This window comes from Molothrus aeneus, chromosome 9, assembly GCF_037042795.1.
Source record: "Molothrus aeneus isolate 106 chromosome 9, BPBGC_Maene_1.0, whole genome shotgun sequence".
NCBI classification, from domain to species: Eukaryota; Metazoa; Chordata; class Aves; order Passeriformes; family Icteridae; genus Molothrus; species Molothrus aeneus.
This window is the reverse complement of record NC_089654.1, coordinates 27,417,989-27,432,846: the sequence shown is the minus strand read 5'-3', so window position 1 is coordinate 27,432,846 and position 14,858 is coordinate 27,417,989. Positions and strand designations below refer to the sequence as shown.

At 44.5% G+C, this 14,858-nt stretch overlaps 1 protein-coding gene and 1 long non-coding RNA gene across 3 annotated transcripts in view; both read right to left on the bottom strand.

Moving 5' to 3' along the window:
• Window positions 1-8,352, bottom strand: part of RALGPS2 (Ral GEF with PH domain and SH3 binding motif 2) — a 116,788-nt gene extending 108,436 nt beyond the window's left edge. Inside the window, exon 1 of one of the 2 annotated variants that reach the window (XM_066556151.1) lies at window positions 8,187-8,352. The gene's annotated coding sequence lies outside the window, so the exon portion shown is untranslated. The remainder of the gene's footprint in view (window positions 1-8,186) is intronic. The other variant, XM_066556152.1, reaches the window with a different exon arrangement.
• Window positions 5,019-7,017, bottom strand: LOC136560304 (uncharacterized). Its single transcript, XR_010784113.1, has 2 exons — window positions 6,661-7,017; window positions 5,019-5,812 (listed from the first exon to the last, which is right to left on the bottom strand). It is a non-coding gene; the product is annotated as an uncharacterized lncRNA (long non-coding RNA).
• Window positions 8,353-14,858: the final 6,506 nt, after the last annotated feature.

Below are 14,858 nucleotides of genomic sequence, written 5' to 3'. Positions count from 1 at the left end.
TTACCCACCCCAACAAATGCCCCGAGTTTCAGGCTGCTCACTGTGCACCACACTCATGTCTCTCAGGAGCAGAGGGTTCACGTGTAGCTAAGCAGAAATCTTGCTAATACTTCAGTAATTTTTCACTTTGAGCTCCAGAAAATACTTGCAAATCACTTCAACTGCATGGAAGGACTGAACTCAATGGATTCTACTCTCACACATTATTCTTTTCCAAAATGCCTGTGGGCATAGTTCTGTAAAAGTCTGATCAATAATTGTATCAAAATTATTTAGAGGCACTTACCAGACAAGCCTGATGACTAATGCCTAAACAAACTGGTCAGTCTAAAAGTACATGACTAATATTCTAAAAATACACGAGATAGCTGCCCCTTCTCAGGTAGGCTTACCAATAAAGCACATGGGAAAAGTGGCTGTCGGCAGAGCGCTCTGGACCTGCCAGCAACAGCAGCACTGTGCAGGTGCCCTTGAACCACCCAGGGAAAGTTAATGACACGACACTGGGAGAGGAAGTACAACAATTGAGAGTCATCCACATAGCTTTATCAATACACTTCATAACATGAAGTTACCAATTAGTGACAGCACAAACCAGTGATGCAGTAATGGGAAAGTGAGCAGCTGGAAACTTTGGACCTTTTTATCTTTTAGTGGTCTGGCACTTAGAATTTGTGCATTTTGAAATCCACAATGAGCACACAGGAAACTATGCAATGCTACCAGCATTCTAACACCTCACATCTGCTAACTGCACATGCTCTTGGAATCCCCAAAATACTTTACAGACTTCTGGACATGATCAGCTGTATGAACAAGTTTCCACCAACATCATCATCACTGCCAACTCACTTCACCAGCCTACTGTAAAAGATGCAACAATGGCAGAGTTTAGCTCTATGCAAAATGGATTTTCAGAAGTGCCACAAGGATCCTAAAATGCCTTAAATTTTCCTGCATAAAATCTGAAACAAAATTTCAACTTTATTTCAAGCTCCCAGACTTGCACACCCAGCTAGGGATTCAAGATAACCACTCCACAAGCTCAACTAATAAACAACTGACATTTGATCCACTTTTGATTTCAGTTGGTTTATGGGAACTTGATTTTATACTCACCATTCATCTCCATCACTAATGCTTTTTCATGTTCCTTTCTGTGCCATGAGCTTGTATAGCTGAAGTGAACAGCTTGGGGGAAAACTATCAAACTGAACCACAAGGCAAGGACCAGGGGGGAAGCTTAATTTCTTAGCTGGGTAAGTTTCCTGCAGCTCTCTCTGCTGCATTATCTCTCTGCCAATACAGGGAGAGGAGTGAGCAGTCAATAAATAAGCTGCACATGGGGTCACAATCTAACTCAATTACAAACCAACTCAGATTAGTTACAGCTGTGGAGGACCCCAAAGTTATCAAGCAAGCAACAGAAATTCAGAGCAATTAGAAGATTACACAAACCTGGCAATAAAACAAGTGAACTAGAAACAACCATTTACAGAGTTTATAGATTTGAGTTTTACACAGAACTCACAAGTCTATCTGTGCTTACACACCTCCTCAGAAAGATTCATATATGAAGCTAATAAAGAAAAACAGTAGAGATGAGACCTTCAGCTTTTCACTGGAGGCTTCTGCCTGCTTACACATTAATCTGAAAATGATGTATCGCAGCAGAAAATGTGTTTTGTACTAGTCCTGTTTATTCACTTATTAGTCTCAGTCTGAGTCCAGTCACTCTGTGACACTATACCACTAATTCTAGATCTAAATGAAAATATAATACTAGAGTCTAGACAATTACCCCCAACCCTGGGCACATAAATAATGTGATAACAGCAATCCAATTTACAAACTGCATTAAGATCACTCTTTTCGGGATCTCTGCCAGTTTTATCTAGCCACTATTATCTAAGAAATACACCTTCAACTTCTGAAAAAGATCAATATCCTTCTTCCCCAGCACAATCAATCTGAGCCCATTTCAATGAGAGCTGATTAGAGAGTCTCCAAGCTGCCCCTTAATGAATAATGAGGGAGGCACAAATCAAACAACTTTTAATGCCACACTACTACAGCAATGGTCAGAGCATGGACAGCCAGACCTAGGTCACTTCAGACTGAATTGATTGCTGCCAATAGCACAGCTCCATTAAAGAGGAAAAGAGGTGACACATACATATCCCAAAGCCCAAGTGCCACTGAGGCAGCTCCAAAGCCAGCAAAGCCTTCTGCATCCAAATCACTTTAAAATGGAATTACAGCCTGAGAGCCAGGGTACCTCAAGCTTCTCCTCCACAAACCTTGTTACCCATTTCTTCTCTGAGCACTTCAGCCCTCAGACAGCTGATGGACACACAGGACAAGCACTGTAAGTCAAGAGATTCATGAGCTTCAAGAAATTAATAAATTGGGCCAACCACTTTTTGGCAGAGGAGCTCATAGCAAGCTCCACAATCAAATTCCCTCGCTGGCAGCTCTGCTTATGCCTTGGCCATGCTAGTTTCAACTCCTTAACTGACCCAGGCTTGTTACAGTTCCTTACTTGCACTAGGAACTACACTACTATCTAAAACCCACGGGAGGAAGGGCAAAGACAATTTCCAGTCAAAACTTTCCAGGTCTAATCAGCTGGTGGGGGGGGGGGTCTCAGTTTCCAGTCAAAGGCTTAAAACAGCCTGATTTTACTGCTTCAGTATGATTGCTAAGAACAAGTAATAAACGTGAGTCACCAGGGGGCACTAACACTTCTACCAAATGGCAAATGCAGCCCTTCAATTAGGGAGGCTGATAATTACATCCACATCATCATGTATATTTTATCTGGATTGAACTTCAGCCAGCTTGTTCTAATCCATGTTCAAATCTCAACTACATACTGATGAGGCACTGAGCTACACTAACTGTTGTGGTCACACTTGGAATACATGGGACAGACTCACAGTCTCCTCAGACAGAGCAGGGAAAATAGGCCAGGCACACGTTCACACGCCAGCTCAGGCTTCCCGTGCCTACAGAATGTATGTGCACATTTAAATACAAATGGAATTCTGAAACAGGCATGGAGAACAGGCCACAAGTCATCATCTCAAAGAAACAGAATAAATAACTATTCTTAGGAGTTTGAATCAAGATCTGTCCTATCCTAGGGGACTGCAAGGAGCATCAGCCTGGAGAAAAGGGAAAGGCTTCCCCTTAACCATCACACAGCAGTGGATGTGGTGTTCTCTTAAGTCTGGCATCAAATCAACTGTCATGTTACAGCCTTAATCTTTAACACAGGAGGCTGCTCTTTACCACTGAGAAATAGGCAGGTTTTTAAACCACAAATATGATGCTCAGGAGGGGCTGATGAAAGAGTTTCTTGATATTCTGACCTAGTAGCTCGAGAGCTTCTCAGTGCCAGCCAAAGCTGTGCCTGCAGCACAGCCAGGGAGTTTCTGGGGAAGGAAACCCTGACTTGTTGATGCAGTTGATACAAAGAGCCAAAACACACCTAAACAGTGCAGACCCTTAGAAATAACAGCAAAGCCTCTAGGTCCTGCAAGGTACACAGCTGCTTCTTTTCCCAGTTTTACCTGAACTGTCATTCTTGTAAGTCAGGACTGTAGGACAACAAAGCCATGGGAAGAGAAAGGGAACCCTATCCTTATGGAAAAGTACACCTCACCACCCAGCTGTGGTTTGTCTGTGCTGAAGTTACTGACATGTAAAAAGTTACAGGGACAATAAGGCTGGGGTAGGAAGCACTCAGTGAGCAAACTCAGGGGATCTGCCAGGGTTCAAGGCAGACACCACTTGTGCCACATGACAGTCCACAACCCATCTGGAAGCCCGTGGGGAGCTCTGAGAACACCAGCTGAGAGTGCACTAAAGCAGCACACCTCAGAGCAGTGAGTCCAGGAGAGTAAAGATCAACCTTAAACGCAGGTCAGGAACACTGCATTTTCAAACTCTTTGTGATGACTCACTAGACTTCCCAGTGTTTTATTTGCCATACTGTAAGATTCACCAAACAGGTCCCTTTCGAGACAAACTCTCCTATAAACTGAAACCCAGACTGGGAACAGCCTCCCTTGGCCACAAGCCACTCCAATGCCCATCACTTATTTATATAATTTATTTCATTTATTTTTATCATTTATATAATTTATTTTATATCATTTGTGCCATTCTAACTCCTGAGTCAAAGCCAACAGCTCCAGTGTTCACAACACACCACGATGCAGGATACAGCCTCCCTGTTTAGGGCTTTGGGCAGCCTCTCCCTACTCCCCACCTTCTCCTGACAGCTCCTCCTGACTGCAGAGCCAGCGCTGGGAGCCCTCCCACCCTTCACCCCCTGCCTTGCTCCAGCTCCCATCTTGGATGGCCCCATCGTGCTGGGCAGAAGCCCCAGTGGGACCAGCTTGCCCAGAGCCAGGACTCCAATGCCATTCTCCCTAGAATCCTACCAGGCTTTTATGGATCTTTGTAAAACAAAAGGAGTTGCAGTCACACATCCACACATTCCAGGGGACTGAGCATACAGAGAACCTACTTAAAACGCCCAACTGCAGCATGAAGACACCCTCACTTCAGCAGTCCTTTAAGGTGATTAATTCATAAACAGACCAAACATGAAGCCCACAAAGCTTCTGTTCATGCACTAACTATGACACATACACTTATATTAAAAGATGATTCCTACTGCAGCAGTTCCAGGTATTTAAATGCAAAGATTTTTAACAGAAATCTTTCATTATTTTGAAAATACATTTCTAAGTCTGTTTTCTAACAAGAGCTGTAAACCAATACTTAGAAGAGAAATATATTATGCCTTTGGTGGCTTATTCTTTGAAAAAAGGCAACCAATTACACTCCCCACCCCTAAAGGATATTTTCAACTCAGCTTTAGTTATTGAATGAAAGGAGGAGCTCAAATGACTCAGCTTCAAGCAAATATAAAGGCAAAGATTAACCCCAAATCTCAATGTAAAAAAAAAAAAAATGAGGAACCAACTGATTAAGATGGAGGTGTGGCTTGTCAATTCAAATCTTTTAATATTCAAAGACATCAAGCAGAACATTAGCACACTATGACTGCATTACGTTTCTGTAAAAAAGTAATTTTGTCAATTTCAGTCAATTTCAAAAACCCCAGTCATCCAAAAATCACAGCTGATTTCAAAAATCAAAGTTTACACAAGTGGTTGTAGTTAAAGTTAGCCTTGTATCTTCATCCTTGTTCCTTAGTGCCGAGCAGCATAAAGATCAATAAAACATCTAAACACTGGCATTTTTAATCTACAGTCACAAGGCAAGATAGAAGTGTAAAAAGGAAAAGACAGCTCCAAAATTCTGCAGGAAAACCCCTACATTTCTACAGGAAAAAACCCCAAAAAATCAAACGAAACCCAATGGTGAGTAAAGAGGATAACCACATGAAGGGTTTTTTTTTCTTGGGGGGGGAAGCATTGTCTCCACTGGACTGAGTTAAACATTTCATATTAAAATGCAGCAAAATAAATTACAAGGTAGAATATTTCACAAGGGCGCTCCCAGACACCAAGGGACTGCTGTACATCCTCCACATGAATTCCCAAGCGCTTGTCCCTCATCTGAGCCAAGCCAGCCCAGCATCTCCGTGCCGAACACACCCGCAGCTGTGCTGGGAGCAATGTTTCATTCCAGACTCGCTGGAGCGCTCCTTTCCATGCAGCCCAAACGCCACACACAGATGTCACCAGAGGGCACCCTCTCAATTCCAGTGACCCAGCTTCGGCCAACTTCTGAGCAGGACTGCAGACAGCCCACGAGCAGGGATGTGCAGAGCCTGTGGAAAGCAGGAATAACTCTGCTTCTGCGAGGAATTTCCTTTAAAAAAAAGGAATTCAATCCTCCATCGAAATTTAAAAAAAAAAAAGGAATTTACTTATGTAGCCCAGAAACATAAAATAATTTCCAGAGTAATCAGAGACATTGCTAGAAAAAAAAATCACTATTATCAACTTCTGTACAACATTATGCTGTGGCACTTGATGGTGCCAACTCAGTTCAGCTGTTTTGGCACCCATGTGGATCATATCAGCTCCCAAAAGCAGGGTCCAAGGCAGTACAGCTCATGCAGAGGTGCCTATGGAAATCCTTTGGCTCTGCTATCAGATAGTACACCTTACAATAATACACAAAAAAACTGCATGAGTCGTTCTCGAGCTTTGATCCATGTATTATTTCTAATGCTCTGTTGAGAGTTAATAATGTTTTGAAACAAACACCTGACAAGTTGAAATTCATTAAATAAAATTATGCACAACCAGTAACACATGCAATAGGTCTATATACCAAAAAGGGTCTCAAACCACCATTTGACATGAAGAGAATGTTATACCCATTTTGTTTACAAATAAACACCACCATAATACAACTAAAACAAAGTCAGCTGCAGAAGCAAGGAGTTATACGAGAAAAATAGGAAATAATCATTGTGCATCCCATATTTTCCAAACCTGAGAAAACCTAAAAAGCTGTAGGCCTATCAAACATTTGATTGCCTGATTATCTTCTGATCCCATTTGAAAAGAAATAGTCTCCACCTCTTCTAGCTATCTGTCATTGCAAAGCTCTTTAATTCAGCAAAGGCACAGAAGGAGGGGTGCAGAAATAAGACCTGTGCAAAAGCACCTTTTTCAGTAGAGGGATCTCTCCAACAGTGTCAGTATAGGAAACCTGCAAATAGAGATACACATCCACAGAATTTCCCCAGGCCTGTAACTCCTATTAAACTCACAGGGCAAGTTACTCAATATTACCTGTCAGCACCACTCATCGTGGTTTGAAATATATCTACAGAACTGCCTTTCCAGCATCTGCTGCCAGGAAAGAAATAATGCTAAACACACCTCATGTCTAATGAACAGCATCTATTTGTCCATCCTCTAGAGCAGATTCCCATCTACTGGAAGGTAACACGCTCTGAAATGACCCTGGTTTACATCAAAGTGGTGCGATGTGGTGTTCATCCCCTTCTTACAGCCACTGTCCATGTTGTCCCTCGTGTCCCCATCCCTGGGCACTGCCCTGTCACTCGTGTCCCCATCCCTGGGCACTGCCCTGTCCCTCGTATCCCCATCCCTGTGCATTGCCCTGTCCCTCGTGTTCTCATCCCTGGGCACTGCCCTGTCCCTCGTGTCCCCATCCCTGGGCACTGCCCTGTCCCTCGTGTCCCCATCCCTGTGCATTGCCCTGTCCCTCGTGTCCCCATCCCTGGGCGCTGCCCTGTCCCTCGTGTCCCCATCCCTGTGCACTGCCCTGTCCCTCGTGTCCCCATCCCTGGGCGCTGCCCTGTCCCTCGTATCCCCATCCCTGTGCATTGCCCTGTCCCTCGTGTCCCCATCCCTGTGCATTGCCCTGTCCCTCGTGTTCTCATCCCTGGGCACTGCCGTGTCCCTCGTGTCCCCATCCCTGGACATTGCCCTGTCACTCGTGTCCCCATCCCTGTGCATTGCCCTGTCTCTCGTGTCCCCATCCCTGTGCACTGCCCTGTCCCTCGTGTCCCCATCCCTGTGCATTGCCCTGTCCCTGTCCTGGTGTCCCGGTGGCGGGGCCCATCCCCGGGGCAGCACCGATGGATAGCGGTATCTCTCCGCCACAGCCTGCGCTCCGCCCCGGCCGCCCTCCGGCCCCGCGGTGCCCCACACGCGGACGCGGCTCTGCCCGTCCCCACGCACCAACCCCCCGGTCCCTGAGGGTTCCACAGACAGCAAGGGTGGGGTGTCCGCGTTATAAACCACACTTCAGCCCCGCAAGCAGGCACCGGGGGGACGAACATCTCTCCCGAAGCCCCGTAACCCTCCGTCCCGCAGCCAGGCTGGAGCCCCGCCGCGTACACACCGGCGAGAGGGGGCTCCGCTCCTCGCCACCCCCGTGTGAGGAGGAGGAGGAGGAGGAGGAAGGGGAGGACGAGAGGGCGGCAGGTGGGCGGCGGAGCCCCGGGGGGGCCGGGACCCTCCCCGGATCTGGGAGGGGACGGAGCGCCTCCAATCCCCGGCCAGCAACAGCACTGCAAGGCCCGGCGTGCGAGCCGGGGCGAAGCCTCCTTTCTTCTCTCCTCCTCCTCCTCTGAGGAGCCGGACAATGAGCCCCACGGAGGCGGGCGCCGGCTCCCTCCTCCTCCTCCTTCTTCTCCCCGCCGCGACAGCGCAGCTCACCTGCGAGAGGGGGGATGGATGACGGCGGGGCGGCCGCTCGGAGGTGCTGCCGGAGGGGCTGCGGTGTCTGCGCGGGTCGCCGCGCGCCGCCGGCTCCGCAGGCGCGGGGCGGCCGCGGCCACAGTGCCCCTCACACACTCACTCACTCACACACACACACTCACACACACACACACGGCGTGGGGGGGGCGCCCGCCCCGCCCGCGCATGCGCGCAGAGACCCCCCCCCCGGCCCGCCTCCTCCCGGCGCCGCGCGCGGGCTGCGCACGCGCCGCCTCAGCGCCGCCCGTGCCGCCCCCAGCCGGCGCTGAGGGCGCTGAGGGCGCGGAGATGCGCGGTCGCTCCCTCACGGCAACACTGGGGTTGGGATAGAGCAGCGGGGCCAAGCTGTGACCGGCACCGCGGTGTCAAACAGAGCAGGGTACCCATGCCACGTCCCGAAACACCCGCAGGGATGGTGGCTCCGCCGCCTCCCGTTCCACTGTCTGATTACAGAATCCTAGTATTGTTGGGGTTGGAAGGGACCTCTGGACATTATCCAGTCCGGCGGAGCAGGTGACACAGGAACGCGTCCAGGCGGGTTTGGAATGTCTCCTAGAAGCGAGGCTCCACGCCCTCCCTGGGCAGCTGTTCAGCGGTCTGCCACCCTCACTGCAAAGTTCATTTACATTTACATCGTCGTCCTTTCTGTGAGGGGAGTCCTGCTGCTGTCCAACCCAAACCTCCCCTGGCGCAGCTCAGCACCATTCGCCCTCGACCTGTCCCTTGTGCCCTGGGAGCAGAGCCCGACCCCACCCTCCTGTCAGGGCCTTTGGAGAGCGAGAAAGTCCCTCCTGAAGCTCCTGTAATCCAGGTTGAGCTCTCCGTGAGGCGTTGCTCCCTAACGAGTCAAAAGACAACGGGGGCAAGGAAAGGAGCTGGCCCCAAAATAAAAGCTATTACATTGCTAAGAGCTCTGTTCTGAAGGGATGCAATGCAATGAATTTTTATGATTTGGAGAGTGAGAAGGTCCCTCCTGAAATTCCTGTAATCCAGGCTGAGCTCTCCATGAGGCGTTGCTCCTCAAAAGGAGAAAGAGAAAAGAAAAGAAAAGAAAAGGAACTGGCCCCAAAATAAAAACTATTACATTGCTAAGAGCTCTGTTCTGAAGGGATGCAGTGCAATGACTTTTACGATTTCCTTGTCAGCTCTCACAGTTGTTAGGGAATAAACAGGTTATGAGGGGAAAGCAAGGCCTTCAAGGTGTTGGCACCATTTCTGGAGTGAAAGCCCTCAGAAAACCACAAGGTTTTGTAAGAGCTGCTCTACAGTCACCAGAGCTGGCAGTGCTACCGTCGTGGGGACAGGAGCTGGCATCACCACCTTCCCATCCACAGCCCCAGCCAGACAGTCTGCAGCCCCAGTGAGTTATTGCAATGATTAATAGCTACCATTTATACATATTCTGAATGCTTTGAAAGCAATGCCTAATCTCATTAAATTGTGAATTGACTTGTTTTCATCCTGTCGTGGAGTTAAGACAGTCACTACTTCCTTCACATCCATGGGAGATGGAGTTGGTAATTTGTTCCTATACTGGAACTGCTGCCATTGGATCTATGGCCACCTGCTATGGGTTTTAATGAAACATAGAGCCACCTGCTATGCAGAATGCCTGATTTTTATTAGACTTGCACACTGGTGAGAATACAGGTACTGTGATCCAGATTGAGCAAGTCCATCAGGCTGGAAAGAGGGCACCAGCTTTTAAATCTGACAGGGAAATAAGGCAGGCAGGATTTGTGAAACTACAGGCACAAATTTGACAACAAGCAAAGAACAGCATTACTTTTAGGTACGGTGCCATTTCCCCAATTTTAATGAAGCTTTGTGCCTAGAAAGAGAACACTGTCTCCTCTTGTTTTAGGTTTTTTTTTCCTTTTCTTTTTTTTTTTTGCCTTGATAATCTAGCACAGTATCCAATTCATTCTGAACCAGAATAAATGAAAGGAAAACAAAATGCCAAACGCCATCCTGCTGCTGCAAGGTTTTCAACAGGTGAGTCAGTGGATGGAAAGAATGTTTCACCATATTTGGAAGCACAACAATTTGTAATATAAAAATAAGAAAATAATAGAAAAATAGAAAAAATATAGAATCATTAAGGTTAAAAAAGAACTCCAAAATTATTGAGGAATAAGAGAAAAGAAAAAGTAGTAAAAACACCTCAGAAGGAGGAAGCAATGGGATTTTTTTTTTTTTAAGCTATTCTCCTTCACTAAAGCGGGAGACAAACTATTTTACCTTGTAGAACAAGTTTAGGGGTGTGTTTATGGATTAGGTGACAAATTCTCAAAGATATTTTACAATCTTCTCACTAAAATGCTTCCAGAAAAACTGCCTAATGCGTTGTGAGGAAAAAAGCAATGTCATAGACCCAAAACTAACAGAGATTGAACATGTAGTCATTCATAATCAAGGTGAAAATCCAAAAGAGGAAGGTGTTTTTAATTTTGTTGTAAATACCCTTAAAATAATCTAGAAAAAAAATGGTACAGAAGGAGACAATATTTGTAGGAGATGTAACATTACTCCTAATTTTGGAGCAGGTGGTGGAGATACTTGGGAGTGACCCAGCTGTGTAGGAAAAAAATATGGTGACATTCAATATTAATAAATAATCATCAGTACAATGCAGAGGATACTGGAGGAAAGAATTCTGAATAGGCATCACAGAGGGGTCCAAACCAAAGGAAATAGTTTAAAAAATGCTCAGGCATCCTGGGCAGTGTTTCAGTAGAAATCTCTCCTCAGTTTATGAACACAGTCATGGACACAACACATCAAGAGATAAAATGAGAAAACAAGAAAATGTTGTCTGTCTTGCCTTCATTTCATATAAAAAAGTTTTACAGAATGACCAGGGAGGAGAATGTACATTAGACTGTGAAACTGAAATGTCCAATTCCACTCAAGTTTTACACCAGAGCCCCACATTTAGCTGCTTTTCACCTACAATTCCAGAATCTTTTCCAAGAAACACTTCCAATACTCACTTGCCAACTCTATACACACAGCTGATGTTCCTTATTATTTTACAGGAACAGATCTTCCCCATTTCCCTAAATAATCCATTTAAAATACATTATTAGTTAAATATATTAGTTAAGTATTCCATTTAGAATACATTATTAGTGGAATGTTGCAGCTGTGCTGTTAGATATTCAAATCACAAGAAGGAGTGAAAAGAGGAAACGACTAGATGAAAATATGTGGCAAAATAGTCAGTTAAAATGAAGAAAGCTGCTGTCAAAAATAACAGGAAACCACTGTCCCTTGTGACTGGCAGCTTGTGATGAGGGGATGGGTGCAGAGGCCAAAGCTGAGCCAACACAGCCACGGGAATTGCTGTGAACACAGCTGGAAATCTTACAGCCCACGGGACACCACACTTGCCATGACCAGCTTTCACCCAAAAGAGCCAATTGAGGGATGGTATTTGTCTGGCCAGCTTGCAGTATTCTTCTAGTAGTAAATAATTATTTACTATGGATCTCATAGGTTCTTTTTTGGACATGTGTATCTTAGATTTTATTAGGAATGATTATTTTTATAATTCACTGCCCAACGAGCTGCATCTCCCTGCAAGACTGTAACCAGCTTCACTGTACCTAACCCTCCCAAATTATAGAGGATATAACATTTCCTTTTGAAAGCAATATCTTGCATCTTCAACATAATCTTCCAATTGAGAGGAGGAAATTTATCTGTCTATTTTTAATTTCACACATGAAAACCATTTATCCATTAGGCAGCACTGAAGGTGCATGCTTCCATACACAAGCTGCAATGTGCCTGCAGGAGTGGCTGTAATGAAATGTTGACATTGCAATCCAGGGCACTTGTTGATGTAAATTTGAAGTCTATAAAAATGCCAGCAGAGTACAGTTTATTATACTTTTTCATTACCAGAAGGTAGCATAAGCAATTTAGAATAGAACATTCCTAATGTAAGTTACTTTAATGTAATCGGCTTTACTTGTGTGGATTATAATGCAGATTATTCTACACCATTTAAGAAAAAAGGAGAAATAGTACTGTATTATGGGTGCACATACCATGCTCTGGGATTAAAACTATATATTCATATAAAATCAAATTATTTTTGCTGCCTTTCGTCCAAGCTTCCTCAGTACTGCAGAAAAGTACTCAGGAAGTACCTTTTTAATTATGTAACAAATGATTTGAAATAGTATATCTTATATTTTGGTTAATTAATTTCTAATTGCTTGGCACTAAGTAAAGTTCTTCTATCATTGCCTGAATCTAGAAACAGTTACTATCATAAAAAAAATCATCAGTTAATTTGATATAAGATGTCCCAATGGATGTCTGCATAGGCATTTAGTTCCCTAAGGAATGGGAATATAGTAGAAAATATCTTATTTATATAACTGGTAAATGTTATTTTCTATTCTTACTCTTTGACTAAGTTATTCCGTGAGTCTGACTGCACTTAATTCACACAAGTACATCAGGGTGAGAAACACTAAAGAAATGCAAAATATTGCTAAATTTACTTGTCAACTTATGAAAAGAAAATGGTATAATTTTTTGTTGAAACTGCATAATCGTTTCTAACAATTGCAGCACAGTTCTGGTATCTGCCACCTTAATTCTGTTATTTCCTGATTTTAGAGTGCTTACCTATACAGGTCTTTTATAAAAGCAGTGCCATTAATATTAATTGTGCAATTAATATTCAGGTTCTAGTAAGGTGCACAATCTGTGACATTTACACCTACATACTCCTACTTTTGGATCTGTGATCCTGTGTGATGTCCTTGCCTTCATGACAGGGAAAATAGGAGTCAGAACTGGATAAATATGACATTGCTGTAACTATCACCTTCTTCCTCTTTCCTTTTGGAGGATGTTTTTGCTTAGTACATAATACAAATATATTAGCTTCTAGCCCTGAATAAGGAGGATGAGCTTCCTGCTTCAATCATAACTAAATGAAATTTTCAGTCCATTCAGTTAAATTTGAAACCAAGCATTAAGAAAATATTTTAATTGATAAAAATGTCTGTACCAGAGAACTCTGGTTCAAATAGACACTAGACAGCCTATGTGTTTAGAGTTTAGAGCTGGAGGAGAGCATTCCTTCCTAGGAATGCTGTGCTGGAGAGTAGATGGATGTTTCAGAGCTCCTCTCACTCACTGTGTTCAGCTGATGTGCTAATATTTGCTCCCCAAGGTGTTGGGATTAACACTAGAACACCTCCTTAGGCTCACACCTCTGCTTGTTTCTCATTTCCCACAACCATGAAGTGAGGAGCTGGAATTAGAACAACACAAGAGCACTCTGAACCAGCTTGGGATTTTTCTTAATATTTTAAAAATCACAACTTTTAAAGAGTGTATCCAGGGAGCAGCTTCTGAACTCGCCCAAGCATACACGTAAATATTTATATTTACATGTAAAGTGAGTATATACACGCACAGCCGCTTTAAGAGGACTTCCTCTACATCTGCAAAACATTGTTTTCCCAAGGTCAGCAAAGGCTCTTCCACCCGCCTCAGCAGCGAGGAAGCTGCCCCCGGATAACACGGATACCGCGTTATTTCCTCGCTGTCTGTCCCACAACCTATGGATTTTTCCACAGAAGGAGGAGGCTGTTCTTTCTGTGCTGCCTTCCCACGCTGCAGATGCAGGAACTCAAACCGCGCTTTCTGTTGGAGCCGTTTGCGGCAGGGCCGCTGCTGGCAGCGCCGGGGAGGGAGCCAGAGGCAAAGCCCGGATTGGCAGCACAGAGGCTGAATGCAGATGTCTTTCTTTTTCTGCTTCCCTGGTCCATCACCAGAGACAGCACAGCACTGCTGCTAAACTGCTTAAAAGGAAGCAAGCACCATTTTTATGTGGTATCAATATCTATCTACACATTTTCCAAAAAGGATGGAGATGCTGGGATGCCTATATGATTTATGCACAGTATGGAAGTAGCACAAACACGATGATTTACAACAGATTTTAATGACCCTCTGAAAGGGGAAAGATACCAAATATGGTCAACAGCAACTGTTAATTGAAACAAGTCATATTTCATCTATGTAAACAAAGTAATGATCACGTCTGCCACAAGATTTCAAGAGATTTATCTTCCAGGCTCCCTAATATGGTTACATCTGTCCCCTCCTTAAATCCTATGTTCTTGCCATCTGCTCCTATGCACTTCTTTTCACCCTAAAGCAGTGATTAAACAACTATCTGGAAAAGAAAAAAAAAGTACTTTTCAATTTTTGAGCAAAATGTTTAACAACTGGAAAAAAACTAGAAAACCAAACCCACAGCCCCTTTGGGTCTCAATGGTTTTCTGTGGTTGGGAATGTTACTAGTGAGATGCTCAGGTGAAGTTTCCAGGAATCTTTACATCTCACTGTACAAAAGGAAACACTGCACCCATAGACTAAGATAGTTTTGTTATGGAGTGTAATACATTTGGAGCAGATTAAACTACCACTCAGTCAAATTGTCACTGAGAGGTAATGTTATATGGGGAGATCAGGAAGCATTTTGCTTTAAAAGGAAGGAAACTTCCTAGAATTCTTTATTTGCGCTGTGGGAAGCCTTGCTAGTTGTGTTCCTTTGAGATGTGCTTTGTACTTACCTCTCCTTGTCCAGACATGGAG